The sequence below is a fragment of the Oncorhynchus masou genome, chromosome 2, assembly GCF_036934945.1.
Source record: "Oncorhynchus masou masou isolate Uvic2021 chromosome 2, UVic_Omas_1.1, whole genome shotgun sequence".
In the NCBI taxonomy this organism is placed as follows: domain Eukaryota; kingdom Metazoa; phylum Chordata; class Actinopteri; order Salmoniformes; family Salmonidae; genus Oncorhynchus; species Oncorhynchus masou.
In genome coordinates, this window is record NC_088213.1 from 6,070,089 (window position 1) to 6,093,655 (window position 23,567).

Consider the following 23,567-nt stretch of genomic DNA (forward strand, 5'->3'; position numbering starts at 1 on the left):
GAGTTTCAAGATTAACTAACAGATAGACACAGAGCTAAGAGACAGCAGGTCTGGGAACAGAGGAACATGGTTTAGCTCTGATAGACAGAAACATTGGGAAATTGTGGTGTGTGGGGTGGGGTGTTTGTGTGGTGTGTGGGGTGGTGTGGTGTGATGTGAGGTGTGTGTGTGGTGTGTGGTGTGTGGTGTGGGGTGTGTGTGGTCTGCCTCACCCTTCCCTGCAGGGATGAAGTACTTGGCCCTCTCAAAGCCGTGTTTCTCCATCCATCTGGCTCCCTGTGTGTCCAGACGGTCGTACAGGGGAGAAGTCCTCAGCTGCCGGCCCGTCTGGAAGTCCCAACGAGGAACCTTTAGGTTATACAGCAGGGCTGGTGAGAGACAGACCGTCAGAAACCGAGAGAGAGAGAGCAGGACAGACAGTCGGACACAGAGAGAGGGGGACAGTCAGGCAGACACAGAGAGAGAGCAGGACAGACAGGCAGACACAGAGAGAGAGCAGGACAGACAGGCAGACACAGAGAGAGAGGGACAGTCAGGCAGACACAGAGAGAGAGGGACAGTCAGGCAGACACAGAGAGAGAGGGACAGTCAGGCAGACACAGAGAGAGAGGGACAGTCAGGCAGACAGAGAGAGAGAGGGACAGTCAGTCAGACACAGAGAGAGAGAGGGACAGTCAGTCAGACACAGAGAGAGAGGGACAGTCAGGCAGACAGAGAGAGAGAGAGAGAGGGACAGTCAGGCAGACACAGAGAGAGAGGGACAGTCAGGCAGAGACAGAGAGAGAGGGACAGTCAGGCAGATAGAGAGAGAGTCAGTCAGGCAGAGACACAGAGAGAGAGGGACAGTCAGGCAGACACAGAGAGAGAGGGACAGTCAGGCAGACACAGAGAGAGAGGGACAGTCAGGCAGACAGAGAGAGAGAGAGAGGGACAGTCAGGCAGACACAGAGAGAGAGGGACAGTCAGGCAGACACAGAGAGAGAGGGACAGTCAGGCAGAGACAGAGAGAGAGGGACAGTCAGGCAGATAGAGAGAGAGAGAGAGTCAGTCAGGCAGAGACACAGAGAGAGAGGGACAGTCAGGCAGACACAGAGAGAGAGAGTCAGTCAGGCAGACACAGAGAGAGAGAGTCAGTCAGGCAGACACAGAGAGAGAGGGACAGTCAGGCAGACACAGAGAGAGAGGGACAGTCAGGCAGACACAGAGAGAGAGGGACAGTCAGGCAGACACAGAGAGAGAGAGAGAGAGAGAGGGACAGACAGTCAGACACAGAGAGAGAGAGAGAGAGAGAGAGAGGGGGCACAGTCAGGCAGACACAGAGAGAGGGGGACAGTCAGGCAGACACAGAGAGAGAGGGACAGTCAGGCAGACACAGAGAGAGAGGGACAGTCAGGCAGACACAGAGAGAGGGGGACAGTCAGGCAGACAGAGAGAGAGAGAGTCAGTCAGGCAGACACAGAGAGAGGGGGACAGTCAGGCAGACACAGAGAGAGGGACAGTCAGGCAGACACAGAGAGAGAGAGTCAGTCAGGCAGACACAGAGAGAGGGGGACAGTCAGGCAGACAGAGAGAGAGAGAGTCAGTCAGGCAGACACAGAGAGAGGGGGACAGTCAGGCAGACACAGAGAGAGAGGGACAGTCAGGCAGACACAGAGAGAGAGAGTCAGTCAGGCAGACACAGAGAGAGGGACAGTCAGGCAGACACAGAGAGAGAGGGACAGTCAGGCAGAGACACAGAGAGAGAGGGACAGTCAGGCAGAGACAGAGAGAGAGGGACAGTCAGGCAGATAGAGAGAGGGAGTGTGATTGTGTTTGCTCTGGTCAGGACTCACGCATGACCTCCATGACCCTGTGTCGGAGGAAGGTTCGGCTGCTCTGAAGGTTGCCGAAGCGTTTGATGTCCAGAGGCCAGACGTTAGCCGTGGGGTAACCATACGTCATCCACTCTGCCAGGTACCTGACGACAGAACACACTGCTTTAACCCTGAACCGTGACCTCTAACCTCTAACCCTGACAGACAGGACAGTCGTAACCTCTAACCTCTAACCCTGACAGACAGGACAGTCGTAACCTCTAACCCTGACAGACAGGGCAGGGTAACCTCTAACCCTGACAGACAGGACAGGCGTAACCTCTAACCCTGACAGACAGGACAGTCGTAACCTCTAACCCTGACAGACAGGACAGTCGTAACCTCTAACCCTGACAGACAGGGCAGTCGTAACCTCTAACCCTGACAGACAGGACAGTCGTAACCTCTAACCCTGACAGACAGGACAGTCCTAACCTCTAACCCTGACAGACAGGACAGTCGTAACCTCTAACCCTGACAGACAGGACAGTCGTAACCTCTAACCCTGACAGACAGGACAGTCGTAACCTCTAACCCTGACAGACAGGACAGTCGTAACCTCTAACCCTGACAGACAGGACAGTCGTAACCTCTAACCCTGACAGACAGGACAGTCGTAACCTCTAACCCTGACAGACAGGTCACAACCCTGACAGACAGGACAGTCCTAACCTCTAACCCTGACAGACAGGACAGTCCTAACCTCTAACCCTGACAGACAGGACAGTCCTAACCTCTAACCCTGACAGACAGGACAGTGGAGTGATAAGTCAATCATCAAACATTACTCTACTCCTACATGAACCAGATTAGGGCTGTCACGATACGACGTGAACCAGATTAGTGTGGTCACGATACGACGTGAACCAGATTAGTGTTGCCACGATACTACGTGAACCAGATTAGTGTGGTCGCGATACGATGTGAACCAGATTAGTGTGGTCGCGATACTACGTGAACCAGATTAGTGTGGTCACGATACGATGTGAACCAGATTAGTGTGGTTACGAAACGATGTGAACCAGATTAGTGTGGTTACGATGTGAACCAGATTAGTGTCGTTACGATATGAACCAGATTAGTGTTGTTACGATACGATGTGAACCAGATTAGTGTGGTTACGATACGATGTGAACCAGATTAGTGTTGTTACGATATGAACCAGATTAGTGTTGTTACGATACGATGTGAACCAGATTAGTGTGGTTACGATACGATGTGAACCAGATTAGTGTTGTTACGATGTGAACCAGATTAGTGTTGTTACGATACGATGTGAACCAGATGAGTGTGGTCACGAAACGATGTGAACCAGATGAGTGTGGTCACGATACTACGTGAACGAGATTAGTGTGGTCACGATACGAAGCCCACAAACCTTAGGTATCCTACGCACACACTGTCCTGCTACCCAGCCCACAAACATTAGGTATCCTACACACACACTGTCCTGCTACCCATCCCACAAAGATTAGGTATCCTACACACACACTGTCCTGCTACCCAGCCCACAAAGATTAGGTATCCTACACACACACACTGTCCTGCTACCCATCCCACAAAGATTAGGTATCCTACACACACACTGTCCTGCTACCCATCCCACAAAGATTAGGTATCCTACACACACACTGTCCTGCTACCCAGCCCACAAAGATTAGGTATCCTACACACACACTGTCCTGCTACCCATCCCACAAAGATTAGGTATCCTACACACACACTGTCCTGCTACCCAACCCACAAACATTAGGTATCCTACGCACACACTGTCCTGCCACCCAGCCCATAAACATTAGGTATCCTACACACACACACTGTCCTGCTACCCAGCCCACAAACATTAGGTATCCTACACACACACTGTCCTGCTACCCAGCCCACAAACATTAGGTATCCTACTCACACACTGTCCTGCCACCCAGCCCACAAACATTAGGTATCCTACACACACACACTGTCCTGCTACCCAGCCCACAAACATTAGGTATCCTACACACACACTGTCCTGCTACCCAGCCCACAAACATTAGGTATCCTACACACACACTGTCCTGCTACCCAGCCCACAAACATGGTATCCTACACACACACTGTCCTGCTACCCAGCCCACAAACATTAGGTATCCTACACACACACACACTGTCCTGCTACCCAGCCCACAAACATTAGGTATCCTACACACACACTGTCCTGCTACCCAGCCCACAAACATTAGGTATCCTACACACACTGTCCTGCTACCCAGCCCACAAACATTAGGTATCCTACTCACACACTGTCCTGCTACCCAGCCCACAAACATTAGGTATCCTACACACACACTGTCCTGCTACCCAACACACAAACATTAGGTATCCTACACACACACTGTCCTGCTACCCAGCCCACAAAGATTAGGCGTCCTACTCACACACTGTCCTGCTACCCAACCCACAAACATTAGGTATCCTACGCACACACTGTCCTGCCACCCAGCCCATAAACATTAGGTATCCTACGCACACACTGTCCTGCTACCCAACCCACAAACATTAGGTATCCTACGCACACACTGTCCTGCCACCCAGCCCATAAACATTAGGTATCCTACTCACACACTGTCCTGCTACCCAGCCCACAAACATTAGGTATCCTACACACACACTGTCCTGCCACCCAGCCCACAAACATTAGGTATCCTACTCACACACTGTCCTGCCACCCAGCCCACAAACATTAGGTATCCTACACACACACTGTCCTGCTACACAGCCCACAAACATTAGGTATCCTACTCACACACTGTCCTGCTACCCATCCCACAAACATTAGGTATCCTACTCACACACTGTCCTGCTACCCAGCCCACAAACATTAGGTATCCTACACACACACACTGTCCTGCTACACAGCCCACAAACATTAGGTATCCTACTCACACACTGTCCTGCCACCCAGCCCACAAACATTAGGTATCCTACACACACACTGTCCTGCCACCCAGCCCACAAACATTAGGTATCCTACACACACACTGTCCTGCTACCCAGCCCACAAACATTAGGTATCCTACTCACACACTGTCCTGCTACCCATCCCACAAACATTAGGTATCCTACTCACACACTGTCCTGCTACCCAGCCCACAAACATTAGGTATCCTACACACACACTGTCCTGCTACCCATCCCACAAACATTAGGTATCCTACTCACACACTGTCCTGCTACCCAGCCCACAAACATTAGGTATCCTACTCACACACTGTCCTGCCACCCAGCCCACAAACATTAGGTATCCTACACACACACTGTCCTGCTACCCAGCCCACAAACATTAGGGGAGTCCGTGAGAATCACTCCCTGTCCTCCCTCAAGATGGAGAGACCCTGGGAGGTACTCTGTGGCCCCCAGCCAAGGTCGGCACCGAATCTGGCTCAGACGGTCTGGTTTTAAGACACTATAATAGACATATTGTACAGATATATTGTTATACCCTAATTCTGACTAAAAACTACACTCACGGATATATAATTCTACTGACTAAAACCACACACATCATTAGAATAATCTCATGATTCTAATCAATTTCATTCAATCATATGGTTTCAGGGTGGTATATTCTAATCATTCATTAAACATAAATCCCATTATTAACACCACCCGACACCGCGGAGACCTGACCACCCGACACCGCGGAAACCTGACCACCCGACACCGCGGAGACCTGACCACCCGACACCGCGGAGACCTGACCACCCGACACCGCGGAGACCTGACCACCCGACACCGCGGAGACCTGACCACCCGACACCGCGGAGACCTGACCACCCGACACCGCGGAGACCTGACCACCCGACACCGCGGAGACCTGACCACCCGACACCGCGGAGACCTGACCACCCGACACCGCGGAGACCTGAAAGAGGTCTTACATGCCAAAATCTACCCGCATTTGGCAGGTGGAAGGTGGGGGTGTTAATTTTAGGCCCCGACAACAATACCACATCTACCATAGTAAGATTCTACGACACTCTGTCTACGACACTCTGTCTACGACACTCTGTCTACGACACTCTGTCTACGATACTCCATGCTCCATGAGGAGAATATGAACCAGACTAATATAGGTTCGATACTCAGTCTGCCACACTCCGCCTGCCACGCTCCGCCTGCCACGCTCCGCCTGCCACGCTCCGCCTGCCACGCTCAGTCTGCCACGCTCCGCCTGCCACGCTCAGTCTGCCACGCTCCGCCTGCCTCGCTCAGTCTGCCACACTCCGCCTGCCACGCTCCGCCTGCCACGCTCCGCCTGCCACGCTCCGCCTGCCACGCTCAGTCTGCCACGCTCCGCCTGCCACGCTCAGTCTGCCACGCTCCGCCTGCCACGCTCAGTCTGCCACACTCCGCCTGCCACGCTCCGCCTGCCACGCCCGCCTGCCACGCTCCGCCTGCCACGCTCAGTCTGCCACGCTCCGCCTGCCACGCTCAGTCTGCCACGCTCCGCCTGCCACGCTCAGTCTGCCACACTCCGCCTGCCACGCTCCGCCTGCCACGCTCCGCCTGCCACGCTCAGTCTGCCACGCTCAGTCTGCCACACTCCGCCTGCCACGCTCCGCTTGCCACGCTCAGTCTGCCACACTCAGTCTGCCACACTCAGTCTGCCACACTCAGCCTGCCACACTCAGCCTGCCACACTCCGCCTGCCACACTCCGTCTGCCACACTCCGCCTGCCACACTCCGTCTGCCACACTCCGTCTGCCACACTCCGCCTGCCACACTCAGCCTGCCACACTCAGCTTACCACACTCAGCCTGCCACACTCAGCTTACCACACTCAGCCTGCCACACTCAGCCTGCCACACTCAGTCTGCCACACTCAGCCTGCCACACTCAGCCTGCCACACTCAGCCTGCCACACTCAGTCTGCCACACTCAGCCTGCCACACTCAGCCTGCCACACTCAGCCTGCCACACTCAGCCTGCCACACTCAGCCTGCCACACTCAGTCTGCCACACTCCGTCTGCCACACTCAGCCTGCCACACTCAGTCTACCACACTCAGTCTACCACACTCAGTCTACGTTGTAACATCAGGACTGTTTTCATCAACAAATTCAGTCCTTAAATGTTCATGTTTTGTTTGCTTGCCATCATAGATGTACTGGAAATGTCCCGTCATTCTCACTCTCAACCCTAAAGTAGATGTACTGGAAATGTCCTGTCGTTCTCACTCTCAAGCCTAAAGTAGATGTACTGGAAATGTCCTGTCGTTCTCACTCTCAACCCTAAAGTAGATGTACTGGAAATGTCCCGTCGTTCTCACTCTCAACCCTAAAGTAGATGTACTGGAAATGTCCTGTCGTTCTCACTCTCAACCCTAAAGTAGATGTACTGGAAATGTCCTGTCGTTCTCACTCTCAACCCTAAAGTAGATGTACTGGAAATGTCCTGTCGTTCTCGCTCTCAACCCTAAAGTAGATGTACTGGAAATGTCGTGTCGTTCTCACTCTCAAGCCTAAAGTAGATGTACTGGAAATGTCCTGTCGTTCTCACTCTCAAGCCTAAAGTAGATGTACTGGAAATGTCCTGTCGTTCTCACTCTCAACCCTAAAGTAGATGTACTGAAATGTCCCGTCGTTCTCACTCTCAACCCTAAAGTAGATGTACTGGAAATGTCCTGTCGTTCTCACTCTCAACCCTAAAGTAGATGTACTGGAAATGTCCTGTCGTTCTCACTCTCAACCCTAAAGTAGATGTACTGGAAATGTCCTGTCGTTCTCGCTCTCAACCCTAAAGTAGATGTACTGGAAATGTCCTGTCGTTCTCACTCTCAACCCTAAAGTAGATGTACTGGAAATGTCCTGTCGTTCTCACTCTCAACCCTAAAGTAGATGTACTGGAAATGTCCTGTCGTTCTCACTCTCAACCCTAAAGTAGATGTACTGGAAATGTCCTGTCGTTCTCACTCTCAACCCTAAAGTAGATGTACTGAAATGTCCTGTCGTTCACTCTCAAGCCTAAAGTAGATGTACTGGAAATGTCCTGTCGTTCTCACTCAAGCCTAAAGTAGATGTACTGGAAATGTCCTGTCGTTCTCACTCTCAAGCCTAAAGTAGATGTACTGGAAATGTCCTGTCGTTCTCGCTCTCAACCCTAAAGTAGATGTACTGGAAATGTCCTGTCGTTCTCACTCTCAACCCTAAAGTAGATGTACTGAAATGTCCTGTCGTTCTCAACCCTAAAGTAGATGTACAAAATGTCCCTAAAGTAGATGTACTGGAAATGTCCTGTCGTTCTCACTCTCAACCCTAAAGTAGATGTACTGGAAATGTCCTGTCATTCTCACTCTCAACCCTAAAGTAGATTTACTGGAAATGTCCTCTCCTTACTTTCCTGCTCCTCCAGCGAAGGCCAGGCCAGAGGCGTTCATTCCAGCCAGGACGAAGTAGCCGTGCACCCCCGGTGTCTCCCCCATCAGACAGCGCATGTCTGGGGTGAACGACTCAGGACAGTTGACCAGCTGCTGGATCTCACACACTTCTAGTTCTGGCATCCTCCTCAACAGGGCTGACAGCATGGGCTCTACAGGGGGAGGGAGGGGGTAAGAGAGGGGGTAAGAGAGGGGGTTAGGTAGAGAAACACCTCGAACTACACCATCATCCTCAACAGGGCTGACAGCATGGGCTCTACAGGGGGAGGGAGGGGGTAAGAGAGGGGGTTAGGTAGAGAAACACCTCTAACTACACCATCCTCCTCAACAAGGCTGCCAGCATGGGCTCTACAGGGGGAGGGAGGGGGTAAGAGAGGGGGTTAGGTAGAGAAACACCTCTAACTACACCATCATCCTCAACAGGGCTGACAGCATGGGCTCTACAGGGGAGGGAGGGGGTAAGAGAGGGGGTTAGGTAGAGAAACACCTCGAACTACACCATCCTCCTCAACAGGGCTGACAGCATGGGCTCTTCAGCGGGAGGGAGGGGGTAAGAGAGGGGGTTAGGTAGAGAAACACCTCGAACTACACCATCCTCCTCAACAGGGCTGACAGCATGGGCTCTACAGGGGGAGGGAGGGGGTAAGAGAGGGGGTAAGAGAGGGGGTTAGGTAGAGACACTATGGACCGGTCAGTTACTATGGTATATAACCACCTCAAATAAACACAGTATATAACCAGTATGGGTTAGTTGGTACTGTATCAGTTGGTAAGAGTGTGTGCCAACATCATGGGTTCGATTCCCACTGGGGCCAACCCATACTGTCTCAGTTGGTAAGAGTGTGCGCCAACATCATGGGTTCGATTCCCACTGGGGCCAACCCCTACTGTCTCAGTTGGTAAGAGTGTGCGCCAACATCATGGGTTCGATTCCCACTGGGGCCAACCCATACTGTCTCAGTTGGTAAGAGTGTGCGCCAACATCATGGTTTCGATTCCCACTGGGGCCAACCCATACTGTCTCAGTTGGTAAGAGTGTGCGCCAACATCATGGGTTCGATTCCCACTGGGGCCAACCCATACTGTCTCAGTTGGTAAGAGTGTGCGCCAACATCATGGGTTCGATTCCCACTGGGGCCAACCCATACTGTCTCAGTTGGTAAGAGTGTGCGCCAACATCATGGGTTCGATTCCCACTGGGGCCAACCCATACTGTCTCAGTTGGTAAGAGTGTGCGCCAACATCATGGGTTCGATTCCCACTGGGGCCAACCCATACTGTCTCAGTTGGTAAGAGTGTGCGCCAACATCATGGGTTCGATTCCCACTGGGGCCAACCCATACTGTCTCAGTTGGTAAGAGTGTGCGCCAACATCATGGGTTCGATTCCCACTGGGGCCAACCCATACTGTCTCAGTTGGTAAGAGTGTGCGCCAACATCATGGGTTCGATTCCCACTGGGGCCAACCCATACTGTCTCAGTTGGTAAGAGTGTGCGCCAACATCATGGGTTCGATTCCCACTGGGGCCAACCCATACTGTCTCAGTTGGTAAGAGTGTGCGCCAACATCATGGGTTCGATTCCCACTGGGGCCAACCCATACTGTCTCAGTTGGTAAGAGTGTGCGCCAACATCATGGGTTCGATTCCCACTGGGGCCAACCCATACTGTCTCAGTTGGTAAGAGTGTGCGCCAACATCATGGGTTCGATTCCCACTGGGGCCAACCCATACTGTCTCAGTTGGTAAGAGTGTGCGCCAACATCATGGGTTCGATTCCCACTGGGGCCAACCCATACTGTCTCAGTTGGTAAGAGTGTGCGCCAACATCATGGGTTCGATTCCCACTGGGGCCAACCCATACTGTCTCAGTTGGTAAGAGTGTGCGCCAACATCATGGGTTCGATTCCCACTGGGGCCAACCCATACTGTCTCAGTTGGTAAGAGTGTGCGCCAACATCATGGGTTCGATTCCCACTGGGGCCAACCCATACTGTCTCAGTTGGTAAGAGTGTGCGCCAACATCATGGGTTCGATTCCCACTGGGGGCAACCCATTTTAAAATGTATGCACTCACAAAGTCGCTATGGAAAACAAAACTAAATGGACTCCGTGTTTTACAGTAGCCGTGGCAACATACACAGAATAGGGTGCCGTTATAGAACAATCACCCCGTCTTTACCGAAGTGGTCCCAGTCCTCCTGCATGGTCTGAATCTCCAGCTGGTTACGTCCTCGGTGAAGATGGGTTTAGGGTTCTTCTCAAATCCTCCAGAGAGGACCCTCCCTGCCACGCTCTCACATAGATCCTCCCGTCCATATCCATCACCACTAGAGAGAACACACAGAGATACACAGTTACAACACAGTCTAACCCTGACCCTAACCTCCAGACAGGACACCTCCCTGCCACGCTCTCACATAGATCCTCCCGTCCATATCCATCACCACTAGAGAGAACACACAGAGATACACAGTTACAACACAGTCTAACCCTGACCCTAACCTCCAGACAGGACACCTCCCTGCCACGCTCTCACATAGATCCTCCCGTCCATATCCATCACCACTAGAGAGAACACACAGAGATACACCGTTACAACACAGTCTAACCCTGACCCTAACCACCAGACAGGACAGAGTTCAGGCCAGCGGAGGCTCCTCAGAGGAGGAAGGGAGGACCATCCTCCTCAGTGAATTTCATAAACATTTAAAATAGTAAAACATTAAAAAGGTTATCCCATTTAGATAAAACTACACAAAAAATATTTGCATGTTACCAAATCATTGATTAAAACACACCGTTTGCAATGGTCACAGTAGCCTCAGCAGCACCATAGTGTAGCCGGAGGACAGCTAGTTTCCGTCCTCCTCTGGGCACATCGACTTCAAAACAAAACCTAGGAGGCTCATGGTTCTCACCCCCTTCCATAGACTTACACAGTAATTACGACAACTTCCGGAGGACGTTCTCCAACCTATGGATAGAGGAGGAGGAGGTAGTCTCACCTGGGGTTCTGGGCTATAGAGGAGGTAGTCTCACCTGGGGTGCTGGGCTGGAGAGGCTCTGAGAGGAGGTAGACTCACCTGGGGTGCTGGGCTGTAGAGGAGGTAGACTCACCTGGGGTTCTGGGCTGTAGAGGAGGTAGACTCACCTGGGGTGCTGGGCTGTAGAGGCTCTGAGAGGAGGTAGACTCACCTGGGGTTCTGGGCTGTAGAGGAGGTAGACTCACCTGGGGTGCTGGGCTGTAGAGGAGGTAGACTCACCTGGGGTGCTGGGCTGTAGAGGAGGTAGACTCACCTGGGGTGCTGGGCTGTAGAGGAGGTAGACTCACCTGGGGTGCTGGGCTGTAGAGGGGGTAGACTCACCTGGGGTTCTGGGCTGTAGAGGCTCTGAGAGGAGGTAGTCTCACCTGGGGTGCTGGGCTGGAGAGGCTCTGGTAGAGGTTTGGAGAGCAGGTAGAAGTGTTCACATCCATGGAGAGGAACAGACACTTTGGTCTCACTGGCCTGGCCCAGCTCATACGCCCACTGTAGAACATACATAGGACAGTTATAACACATCATATAGTATTCATAAACCCCTATGATATGAGCACTTCTAGAAACTTCAGAGACAGCTAGTTACAACACTTCACTGGCCTGGTCCAGGTCCTACACCCAGAGAGTCTTTAGATTAGATACAACACTGGCCTGGTCCAGCTCCTACACCCAGAGAGTCTTTAGATTAGATACAACACTGGCCTGGTCCAGCTCCTACACCCAGAGAGTCTTTAGATTAGATACAACACTGGCCTGGTCCAGCTCCTACACCCAGAGAGTCTTTAGATTAGATACAACACTGGCCTGGTCCAGCTCCTACACCCAGAGAGTCTTTAGATTAGATACAACACTGGCCTGGTCCAGCTCCTACACCCAGAGAGTCTTTAGATTAGATACAACACTGGCCTGGTCCAGCTCCTACACCCAGAGAGTCTTTAGATTAGATACAACACTGGCCTGGTCCAGCTCCTACACCCAGAGAGTCTTTAGATTAGATACAACACTGGCCTGGTCCAGCTCCTACACCCAGAGAGTCTTTAGATTAGATACAACACTGGCCTGGTCCAGCTCCTACACCCAGAGAGTCTTTAGATTAGATACAACACTGGCCTGGTCCAGCTCCTACACCCAGAGAGTCTTTAGATTAGATACAACACTGGCCTGGTCCAGCTCCTACACCCAGAGAGTCTTTAGATTAGATACAACACTGGCCTGGTCCAGCTCCTACACCCAGAGAGTCTTTAGATTAGATACAACACTGGCCTGGTCCAGCTCCTACACCCAGAGAGTCTTTAGATTAGATACAACACTGGCCTGGTCCAGCTCCTACACCCAGAGAGTCTTTAGATTAGATACAACACTGGCCTGGTCCAGCTCCTACACCCAGAGAGTCTTTAGATTAGATACAACACTGGCCTGGTCCAGCTCCTACACCCAGAGAGTCTTTAGATTAGATACAACACTGGCCTGGTCCAGCTCCTACACCCAGAGAGTCTTTATATTAGATACAACACTGGCCTGGTCCAGCTCCTACACCCAGAGAGTCTTTATATTAGATACAACACTGGCCTGGTCCAGCTCCTACACCCAGAGAGTCTTTAGATTAGATACAACACTGGCCTGGTCCAGCTCCTACACCCAGATACAACACTGAGTCTTTAGATTAGATACAACACTGGCCTGGTCCAGCTCCTCTTTAGATTAGATACAACACTGGCCTGGTCCAGCTCCTACACCCAGAGTCTTTAGATTAGATACAACACTGGCCTGGTCCAGCTCCTACACCCAGAGAGTCTTTAGATTAGATACAACACTGGCCTGGTCCAGGTCAGTCTTTAGATTAGATACAACACTGGCCTGGTCCAGCACACCAGAGAGTCTTTAGATTAGATACAACACTGGCCTGGTCCAGCTCCTACACCCAGAGAGTCTTTATATTAGATACAACACTGGCCTGGTCCAGCTCCTACACCCAGAGAGTCTTTAGATTAGATACAACACTGGCCTGGTCCAGCTCCTACACCCAGAGAGTCTTTAGATTAGATACAACACTGGCCTGGTCCAGCTCCTACACCCAGAGAGTCTTTAGATTAGATACAACACTGGCCTGGTCCAGCTCCTACACCCAGAGAGTCTTTAGATTAGATACAACACTGGCCTGGTCCAGCTCCTACACCCAGAGAGTCTTTAGATTAGATACAACACTGGCCTGGTCCAGCTCCTACACCCAGAGAGTCTTTAGATTAGATACAACACTGGCCTGGTCCAGCTCCTACACCCAGAGAGTCTTTAGATTAGATACAACACTGGCCTGGTCCAGCTCCTACACCCAGAGAGTCTTTAGATTAGATACAACACTGGCCTGGTCCAGGTCCTACACCCAGAGAGTCTTTAGATTAGATACAACACTGGCCTGGTCCAGCTCCTACACCCAGAGAGTCTTTAGATTAGATACAACACTGGCCTGGTCCAGCTCCTACACCCAGAGAGTCTTTATATTAGATACAACACTGGCCTGGTCCAGCTCCTACACCCAGAGAGTCTTTAGATTAGATACAACACTGGCCTGGTCCAGCTCCTACACCCAGGAGTCTTTAGATTAGATACAACACTGGCCTGGTCCAGCTCCTACACCCAGGGAGTCTTTAGATTAGATACAACACTGGCCTGGTCCAGCTCCTACACCCAGAGAGTCTTTAGATTAGATACAACACTGGCCTGGTCCAGGTCCTACACCCAGAGTCTTTAGATTAGATACAACACTGGCCTGGTCCAGCTCCTACACCCAGAGTCTTTATATTAGATACAACACTGGCCTGGTCCAGCTCCTACACCCAGAGAGTCTTTATATTAGATACAACACTGGCCTGGTCCAGCTCCTACACCCAGAGAGTCTTTAGATTAGATACAACACTGGCCTGGTCCAGCTCCTACACCCAGAGAGTCTTTAGATTAGATACAACACTGGCCTGGTCCAGCTCCTACACCCAGAGAGTCTTTATATTAGATACAACACTGGCCTGGTCCAGGTCCTACACCCAGAGAGTCTTTAGATTAGATACAACACTGGCCTGGTCCAGCTCCTACACCCAGAGAGTCTTTAGATTAGATACAACACTGGCCTGGTCCAGCTCCTACACCCAGAGAGTCTTTATATTAGATACAACACTGGCCTGGTCCAGCTCCTACACCCAGAGAGTCTTTAGATTAGATACAACACTGGCCTGGTCCAGCTCCTACACCCAGAGAGTCTTTAGATTAGATACAACACTGGCCTGGTCCAGCTCCTACACCCAGAGAGTCTTTAGATTAGATACAACACTGGCCTGGTCCAGCTCCTACACCCAGAGAGTCTTTAGATTAGATACAACACTGGCCTGGTCCAGCTCCTACACCCAGAGAGTCTTTAGATTAGATACAACACTGGCCTGGTCCAGCTCCTACACCCAGAGAGTCTTTAGATTAGATACAACACTGGCCTGGTCCAGCTCCTACACCCAGAGAGTCTTTAGATTAGATACAACACTGGCCTGGTCCAGCTCCTACACCCAGAGAGTCTTTATATTAGAAACCTCAGAGACAGCTAGTTACAACACTTCATATACAGCATGACTGTGTCCCAAATGGTTCCTTATTCTAGTGCACTAAATAGGACCCATCCTATCATTCATAACGCGTTATGAAACCTTACAGATCAGTTGGGCTGAAGAGAGCTGTCTAGCTGTTAACTGTCTAAAGACTAGTGGAGGGAGAGACCCCATGTCATTTACAGTCACACACACACACACACACACACACACACACACACACACACACACACACATATAATGGATAGAGAGAGGTTCACCTGTCCTGCACAGTTGACAAAGTATTCACACTCGATGGCTCCTCTGTCCGTCTCCACCGCTGTCACATGTCCCTTCTCCATCAGAACATGGTTGACTGTGGTGCGCTCATGGATCTGGACTCCTGGAGATCAGAACATGGTTAACTGTGGTGCTTCATGGATCTGGACTCCTGGAGATCAGAACATGGTTAACTGTGGTGGATCTGGACTCCTGGAGATCAGAACATGGTTAACTGTGGTGGATCTGGACTCCTGGAGATCAGAACATGGTTAACTGTGGTGGATCTGGGCTCCTGGAGATCAGAACATGGTTAACTGTGGTGGATCTGGACTCCTGGAGATCAGAACATGGTTAACTGTGGTGGATCTGGACTCCTGGAGATCAGAACATGGTTAACTGTGGTGGATCTGGGCTCCTGGAGATCAGAACATGGTTAACTGTGGTGGATCTGGACTCCTGGAGATCAGAACATGGTTAACTGTGGTGGATCTGGACTCCTGGAGATCAGAACATGGTTAACTGTGGTGGACCTGGGCTCCTGGAGATCAGAACATGGTTAACTGTGGTGGATCTGGACTCCTGGAGATCAGAACATGGTTAACTGTGGTGGGTCTGGACTCCTGGAGATCAGAACATGGTTAACTGTGGTGGATCTGGACTCCTGGAGATCAGAACATGGTTAACTGTGGTGCGCTCATGGATCTGGACTCCTGGAGATCAGAACATGGTTAACTGTGGTGGACCTGGACTCCTGGAGATCAGAACATGGTTAACTGTGGTGGACCTGGACTCCTGGAGATCAGAACATGGTTAACTGTGGTGGATCTGGGCTCCTGGAGATCAGAACATGGTTAACTGTGGTGGATCTGGACTCCTGGAGATCAGAACATGGTTAACTGTGGTGGATCTGGACTCCTGGAGATCAGAACATGGTTAACTGTGGTGGACCTGGACTCCTGGAGATCAGAACATGGTTAACTGTGGTGGATCTGGACTCCTGGAGATCAGAACATGGTTAACTGTGGTGGATCTGGACTCCTGGAGATCAGAACATGGTTAACTGTGGTGGATCTGGGCTCCTGGAGATCAGAACATGGTTAACTGTGGTGGATCTGGACTCCTGGAGATCAGAACATGGTTAACTGTGGAGGATCTGGGCTCCTGGAGATCAGAACATGGTTAACTGTGGTGGATCTTGGCTCCTGGAGATCAGAACATGGTTAACTGTGGTGGATCTGGACTCCTGGAGATCAGAACATGGTTAACTGTGGTGGATCTGGGCTCCTGGAGATCAGAACATGGTTAACTGTGGTGGATCTGGGCTCCTGGAGATCAGAACATGGTTAACTGTGGTGGATCTGGACTCCTGGAGATCAGAACATGGTTAACTGTGGTGGGTCTGGACTCCTGGAGATCAGAACATGGCAAACAGTTGAAGTCAGAAGTTTACATACACCTTAACCAAATGCATTTAAACTCAGTTTTTCACAATTCATGATATTTAATCTGTTAGGATCACCACTTTATTTTAAGAATGTGAAATGTCAGAATAATAGTAGAGAGAATGATTTATTTCAGCTTTTATTTCTTTCATCACATTCCCAGTGGTTCAGAAGTTTACATACACTCAATTGATATTTGGTATCATTTCCTTTAAATTGTTTAACTTGGGCCAACATTTCAGGTAGCTTTCCACAATAAGTTGGGTGAATTCTGGCCCATTCCTCCTGATAGAGCTGGTGTAACTGAGTCAGGTTTGTAGGCCTCCTGACAGAGCTGGTGTAACTGAGTCAGGTTTGTAGGCCTCCTGACAGAGCTGGTGTAACTGAGTCAGGTTTGTAGGCCTCCTGACAGAGCTGGTGTAACTGAGTCAGGTTTGTAGGCCTCCTGACAGAGCTGGTGTAACTGAGTCAGGTTTGTAGGCCTCCTGACAGAGCTGGTGTAACTGAGTCAGGTGTGTAGGCCTCCTGACAGAGCTGGTGTAACTGAGTCAGGTTTGTAGGCCTCCTTGCTCGCACACGCTTTTTTCAGTTCTGCCCACAGATTTTCTATATGATTGAGGTCAGGGCTTTGTGATGGCCACTCCAATACCTTGACTTTGTTGTCCTTAAGCCATTTTGCCACAACTTTGGAAGTATGCTTGGGGTCATTGTCCATTTGGAAGACCCATTTGCGACCAAGCTTTAACTTCCTGACTGATGTCTTGAGATGTTGCTTCAATATATCCACATCATTTGACTTGTGTCATGCACAAAGTAGATGTCCTAACAGACTTGCCAAAACTATAGTTTGCTAACAAAACATTTGTGGAGTGGTTGAAAAATGAGTTTTAATGACTCCAACCTAAGTGTATGTAAATGTCCAACTTCAACTGTACATGTTTTCATGTAGAAAGGTACAATGTGATCAAACATGACAAACACTATCAATAGTTCATCGTTAGTTTGATTGGAGTAGCATGATGGCACATTAGCCAAAGAGATGCCCCCTGGGCACTGACGAACTCACTCTGCTTGGCAGGCAACACCCTGGCCCTTGACATGCCACACCCTGGCCCCTTGACAGGCCACACCCTGGCCCCTTGACAGACCACACCCTGGCCCCTTGACAGGCCACACCCTGGCCCCTTGACAGGCCACACCCTGGCCCCTTGACAGGCCACACCCTGGCCCCTTGGCAGGCCACACCCTGGCCCCTTGGCAGGCCACACCCTGGCCCCTTGGCAGGCCACACCCTGGCCCCTTGGCAGGCCACACCCTGGCCCCTTGGCAGGCCACACCCTGGCCCCTTGGCAGGCCACACCCTGGCCCCTTGGCAGGCCACACCCTGGCCCTTGGCAGGCCACACCCTGGCCCCTTGGCAGGCCACACCCTGGCCCCTTGGCAGGCCACACCCTGGCCCCTTGGCAGGCCACACCCTGGCCCCTTGGCAGGCCACACCCGGGCCCTTGACAGGCCACACCTTCGACCTTGGCAGGCCACACCTTCGACCTTGGCAGGCCACACCTTCGACCTTGGCAGGCCACACCTTCGACTTTGGCAGGCCACACCTTCGACCTTGGCAGGCCACACCTTCGACCTTTCCTACAGAAGCCTTGCTTTCTGGCTTCATTACATTCTAACTGATGGTGAAACCACATGGTTGTAACTTTCTATTGAAACCTCCACTACAGATAGGCTTGCAAAAATTGCAGGATTCTTCCTAAAATGCAGTTTTTCCAGAAATCCCGGTTGGAAAATTCCCCCAAATCAGGATGGAACAAGCAGGAAATCTAGAATCATCCAATCAGGATTTCTGGAAAACCTGGGCATTTTAGGCTTGCAGGCCGAACAATAGTCCATCCTTGGTTTTACTGTCTCACCGTGTCCGACTGCTGCTGTGGCGAGGGCGTGGTTGACGTCAGGCGGTGACACCACGGCATCCCCGGCAGGTGGAGCGCCCCCACTAGGTCATGAATATTCACCAGGGGGTGGAGCTTGGACACCTCTTTGGGTTTAATTACGTTACAGGGGATCCCCATCACACTGAGGGAGGAGGAGAGAGAGGAGGGAGGAGGAGAGAGAGGAGAGAGGAGAGAGAGGAGGAGAGAGAAGGGAGGGGAGGGAGGAGAGAGAGAGGAGGAGGAGAGAGGGGAGGGGAGGGAGGAGAGAGAGGGGAGGGAGGGAGGGAGGAGGAGAGAGGTTAGGGAGAGACTGGACCAGAGAGAGTAATGAGCTATAATTCAGACCAGAGGAGAGGCAGGGTCAGGGAGGGGAGGGAAGAGAAGGGTCAGGGAGGGACTGGACCAGAGAGAGTACTGGGCTATAATTCAGACCAGAGGAGAGGGTCAGGGAGGGACTGGACCAGAGAGAGTACTGGGCTATAATTCAGACCAGAGGAGAGGGTCAGGGAGGGACTGGATCAGAGAGAGTACTGAGCTGTAATTCAGACCAGAGGAGAGGGTCAGGGAGGGGAGGGAAGAGAAGGGTTAGGGAGGGACTGGATCAGAGAGAGTACTGGGCTATAATTCAGACCAGAGGAGAGGGTCAGGGAGGGGAGGGAAGAGAAGGGTTAGGGAGGGACTGGATCAGAGAGAGTACTGAGCTATAATTCAGACCAGAGGAGAGGGTCAGGGAGGGGAGGGAAGAGAAGGGTTAGGGAGGGACTGGACCAGAGAGAGTACTGGGCTATAATTCAGACCAGAGGAGAGGGTCAGGGAGGGACTGGACCAGAGAGAGTACTGGGCTATAATTCAGACCAGAGGAGAGGGTCAGGGAGGGACTGGACCAGAGAGAGTACTGGGCTATAATTCAGACCAGAGGAGAGGGTCAGGGAGGGACTGGATCAGAGAGAGTACTGAGCTGTAATTCAGACCAGAGGAGAGGGTCAGGGAGGGGAGGGAAGAGAAGGGTTAGGGAGGGACTGGATCAGAGAGAGTACTGGGCTATAATTCAGACCAGAGGAGAGGGTCAGGGAGGGGAGGGAAGAGAAGGGTTAGGGAGGGACTGGATCAGAGAGAGTACTGGGCTATAATTCAGACCAGAGGAGAGGGTCAGGGAGGGGAGGGAAGAGAAGGGTTAGGGAGAGACTGGACCAGAGAGAGTACTGAGTTATAATTCAGACCAGAGGAGAGGGTCAGGGAGGGACTGGACCAGAGAGAGTACTGGGCTATAATTCAGACCAGAGGAGAGGGTCAGGGAGGGACTGGACCAGAGAGAGTACTGGGCTATAATTCAGACCAGAGGGGAGGGTCAGGGAGGGACTGGACCAGAGAGAGTACTGAGCTGTAATTCAGACCAGAGGAGAGGGTCAGGGAGGGACTGGACCAGAGAGAGTACTGGGCTATAATTCAGACCAGAGGAGAGGGTCAGGGAGGGGAGGGAAGAGAAGGGTTAGGGAGGGACTGGACCAGAGAGAGTACTGGGCTATAATTCAGACCAGAGGAGAGGGTCAGGGAGGGACTGGACCAGAGAGAATACTGAGCTATAATTCAGACCAGAGGAGAGGCAGGGTCAGGGAGGGGAGGGAAGAGAAGGGTTAGGGAGGGACTGGACCAGAGAGAGTACTGGGCTATAATTCAGACCAGAGGAGAGGGTCAGGGAGAGACTGGACCAGAGAGAGTACTGGGCTATAATTCAGACCAGAGGAGAGGGTCAGGGAGGGACTGGACCAGAGAGAATACTGAGCTATAATTCAGACCAGAGGAGAGGCAGGGTCAGGGAGGGACTGGACCAGAGAGAGTACTGGGCTATAATTCAGACCAGAGGAGAGGGTCAGGGAGGGACTGGACCAGAGAGAGTACTGGGCTATAATTCAGACCAGAGGAGAGGGTCAGGGAGAGACTGGATCAGAGAGAGTACTGGGCTATAATTCAGACCAGAGGAGAGGGTCAGGGAGGGACTGGATCAGAGAGAGTACTGGGCTATAATTCAGACCAGAGGAGAGGGTCAGGGAGAGACTGGATCAGAGAGAGTACTGGGCTATAATTCAGACCAGAGGAGAGGGTCAGGGAGGGACTGGATCAGAGAGAGTACTGGGCTATAATTCAGACCAGAGGAGAGGGTCAGGGAGGGACTGGACCAGAGAGAGTACTGGGCTATAATTCAGACCAGAGGAGAGGGTCAGGGAGGGACTGGACCAGAGAGAGTACTGGGCTATAATTCAGACCAGAGGAGAGGGTCAGGGAGGGACTGGATCAGAGAGAGTACTGGGCTATAATTCAGACCAGAGGAGAGGGTCAGGGAGGGGAGGGAAGAGAAGGGTTAGGAAGGGACTTACTTCAGCCTGGATGCCAGGCGCTTCAGGGAGAGGAAACGGTCCTGATTCTGGGCCAGGCATAGAGAGCCTGTTTTCACGTAACCTGGAACACACACACACACACACACACACACACACACACACACACCTGTTGTTCCACAAGACTAAATACCACTGGTAAATCTGCGTTTATACAAGACTAAATACCACTGGTAAATCTGTTGTTCCACAAGACTAAATACCACTGGTAAATCTGTTGTTTATACAAGACTAAATACCACTGGTAAATCTGTTGTTTATACAAGACTAAATACCACTGGTAAATCTGTTGTTTATACAAGACTAAATACCACTGGTAAATCTGTTGTTCCACAAGACTAAATACCACTGGTAAATCTGTTGTTCCACAAGACTAAATACCACTGGTAAATCTGTTGTTCCACAAGACTAAATACCACTGGTAAATCTGTGTTGAAACACAAACTGAAACAGCATGTGAGAGGAGGAGGGGGAAGCACTGGTAGGATACAGCTCGTCACATGACCTCATAGATAATATATAATAATTGATTCAACAACCAAAACAACTGGCTAAAACACAATCAGAAGACAGACCACACAGCAAAGACATGTTCATAACCCCATTTAGGTATGTTGAAACAGAGTGGAACTGTACTGCAGAGAGCAGGAGAGGCAAACTAATCAGCTTCCAGAGACATTCACTGATAAGGAGTTAGTACAAATGGAGCAGAACTCAGGCTAGAGTCATACTGTAGGCGTGTTAGTACAAATGTAAATGGAGCAGAACTCAGGCTAGAGTCATACTGTAGGCGTGTTAGTACAAATGGAGTGGAACTCAGGCTAGAGTCATACTGTAGGCATGTTAGTACAAATGGAGTGGAACTCAGGCTAGAGTCATACTGTAGGCGTGTTAGTACAAATGGAGTGGAACTCAGGCTAGAGTCATACTGTAGGCATGTTAGTACAAATGGATTGGAACTCAGGCTAGAGCCATACTGTAGGCATGTTAGTACAAATGGAGCAGAACTCAGGCTAGTCATAGTGTAGGCATGTTAGTACAAATGGAGTGGAACTCAGGCTAGTCATACTGTAGGCGTGTTAGTACAAATGGAGTGGAACTCAGGCTAGTCATACTGTAGGCATGTTAGTACAAATGGAGCAGAACTCAGGCTAGTCATAGTGTAGGCATGTTACTACAAATGGAGCGGAACTCAGGCTAGAGTCATACTGTAGGCATGTTAGTACAAATGGATTGGAACTCAGGCTAGTCATACTGTAGGCATGTTAGTACAAATGGAGTGGAACTCGGGCTAGTCATAGTGTAGAAGTCCATCCCACCTGTCTTGACCCCAGTCTCCTCCTCCAGGTGTTCATACAGGGAGTTGGAGTAGTCAGCCATTTTACACTCAATAGAGATGGGCTTGGCCACGCTGACAATCCCAGCACACAGCCTGGTGGTGCCAGCACCGAGCCTAGCACACAGATAGATGAGGACAACATGGTTAGGTACAGCACCTAGCCTAACACACAGATAGATGAGGACAACATGGTTAGGTACAGCACCTAGCCTAACACAGAGATGAGGACAACATGGTTAGGTACAGCACCGAGCCTAGCACACAGAGAGATGAGGACAACATGGTTAGGTACAGCACCTAGCCTAACACAGAGAGATGAGGACAACATGGTTAGGTACAGCACCTAGCCTAACACAGAGATGAGGACAACATGGTTAGGTACAGCACCTAGCCTAACACAGAGATGAGGACAACATGGTTAGGTACAGCACCTAGCCTAACACACAGATAGATGAGGACAACATGGTTAGGTACAGCACCTAGCCTAACACAGAGATGAGGACAACATGGTTAGGTACAGCACCGAGTCTAACACAGAGATGAGGACAACATGGTTAGGTACAGCACCTAGCCTAGCACACAGAGATGAGGACAACATGGTTAGGTACAGCACCGAGCCTAGCACACAGAGAGATGAGGACAACATGGTTAGGTACAGCACCTAACCTAGCACACAGAGAGATGAGGACAACATGGTTAGGTACAGCACCGAGCCTAGCACACAAATAGATGAGGACAACATGGTTAGGTACAGCACCTAACCTAGCACACAGAGAGATGAGGACAACATGGTTAGGTACAGCACCTAGCCTAGCACACAGAGATGAGGACAACATGGTTAGGTACAGCACCTAGCCTAGCACACAGATAGATGAGGACAACATGGTTAGGTACAGCACCTAGCCTAGCACACAGAGATGAGGACAACATGGTTAGGTACAGCACCTAGCCTAGCACACAGAGAGATGAGGACAACATGGTTAGGTACAGCACCTAGCCTAACACACAGAGAGATGAGGACAACATGGTTAGGTACAGCACCTAGCCTAACACAGAGATGAGGACAACATGGTTAGGTACAGCACCTAGCCTAGCACACAGATAGATGAGGACAACATGGTTAGGTACAGCACCTAGCCTAACACAGAGAGATGAGGACAACATGGTTAGGTACAGCACCTAGCCTAACACAGAGAGATGAGGACAACATGGTTAGGTACAGCACCTAGCCTAGCACACAGAGAGATGAGGACAACATGGTTAGGTACAGCACCTAGCCTAGCACACAGAGAGATG

General features: G+C 51.0%; 1 pseudogene; it reads right to left on the reverse strand.

Annotated features, from left to right (window-relative positions):
- Positions 1–23,567, reverse strand: part of LOC135554601 (pyruvate dehydrogenase phosphatase regulatory subunit, mitochondrial-like) — a 45,483-nt pseudogene that overhangs the window by 17,028 nt on the left and 4,888 nt on the right.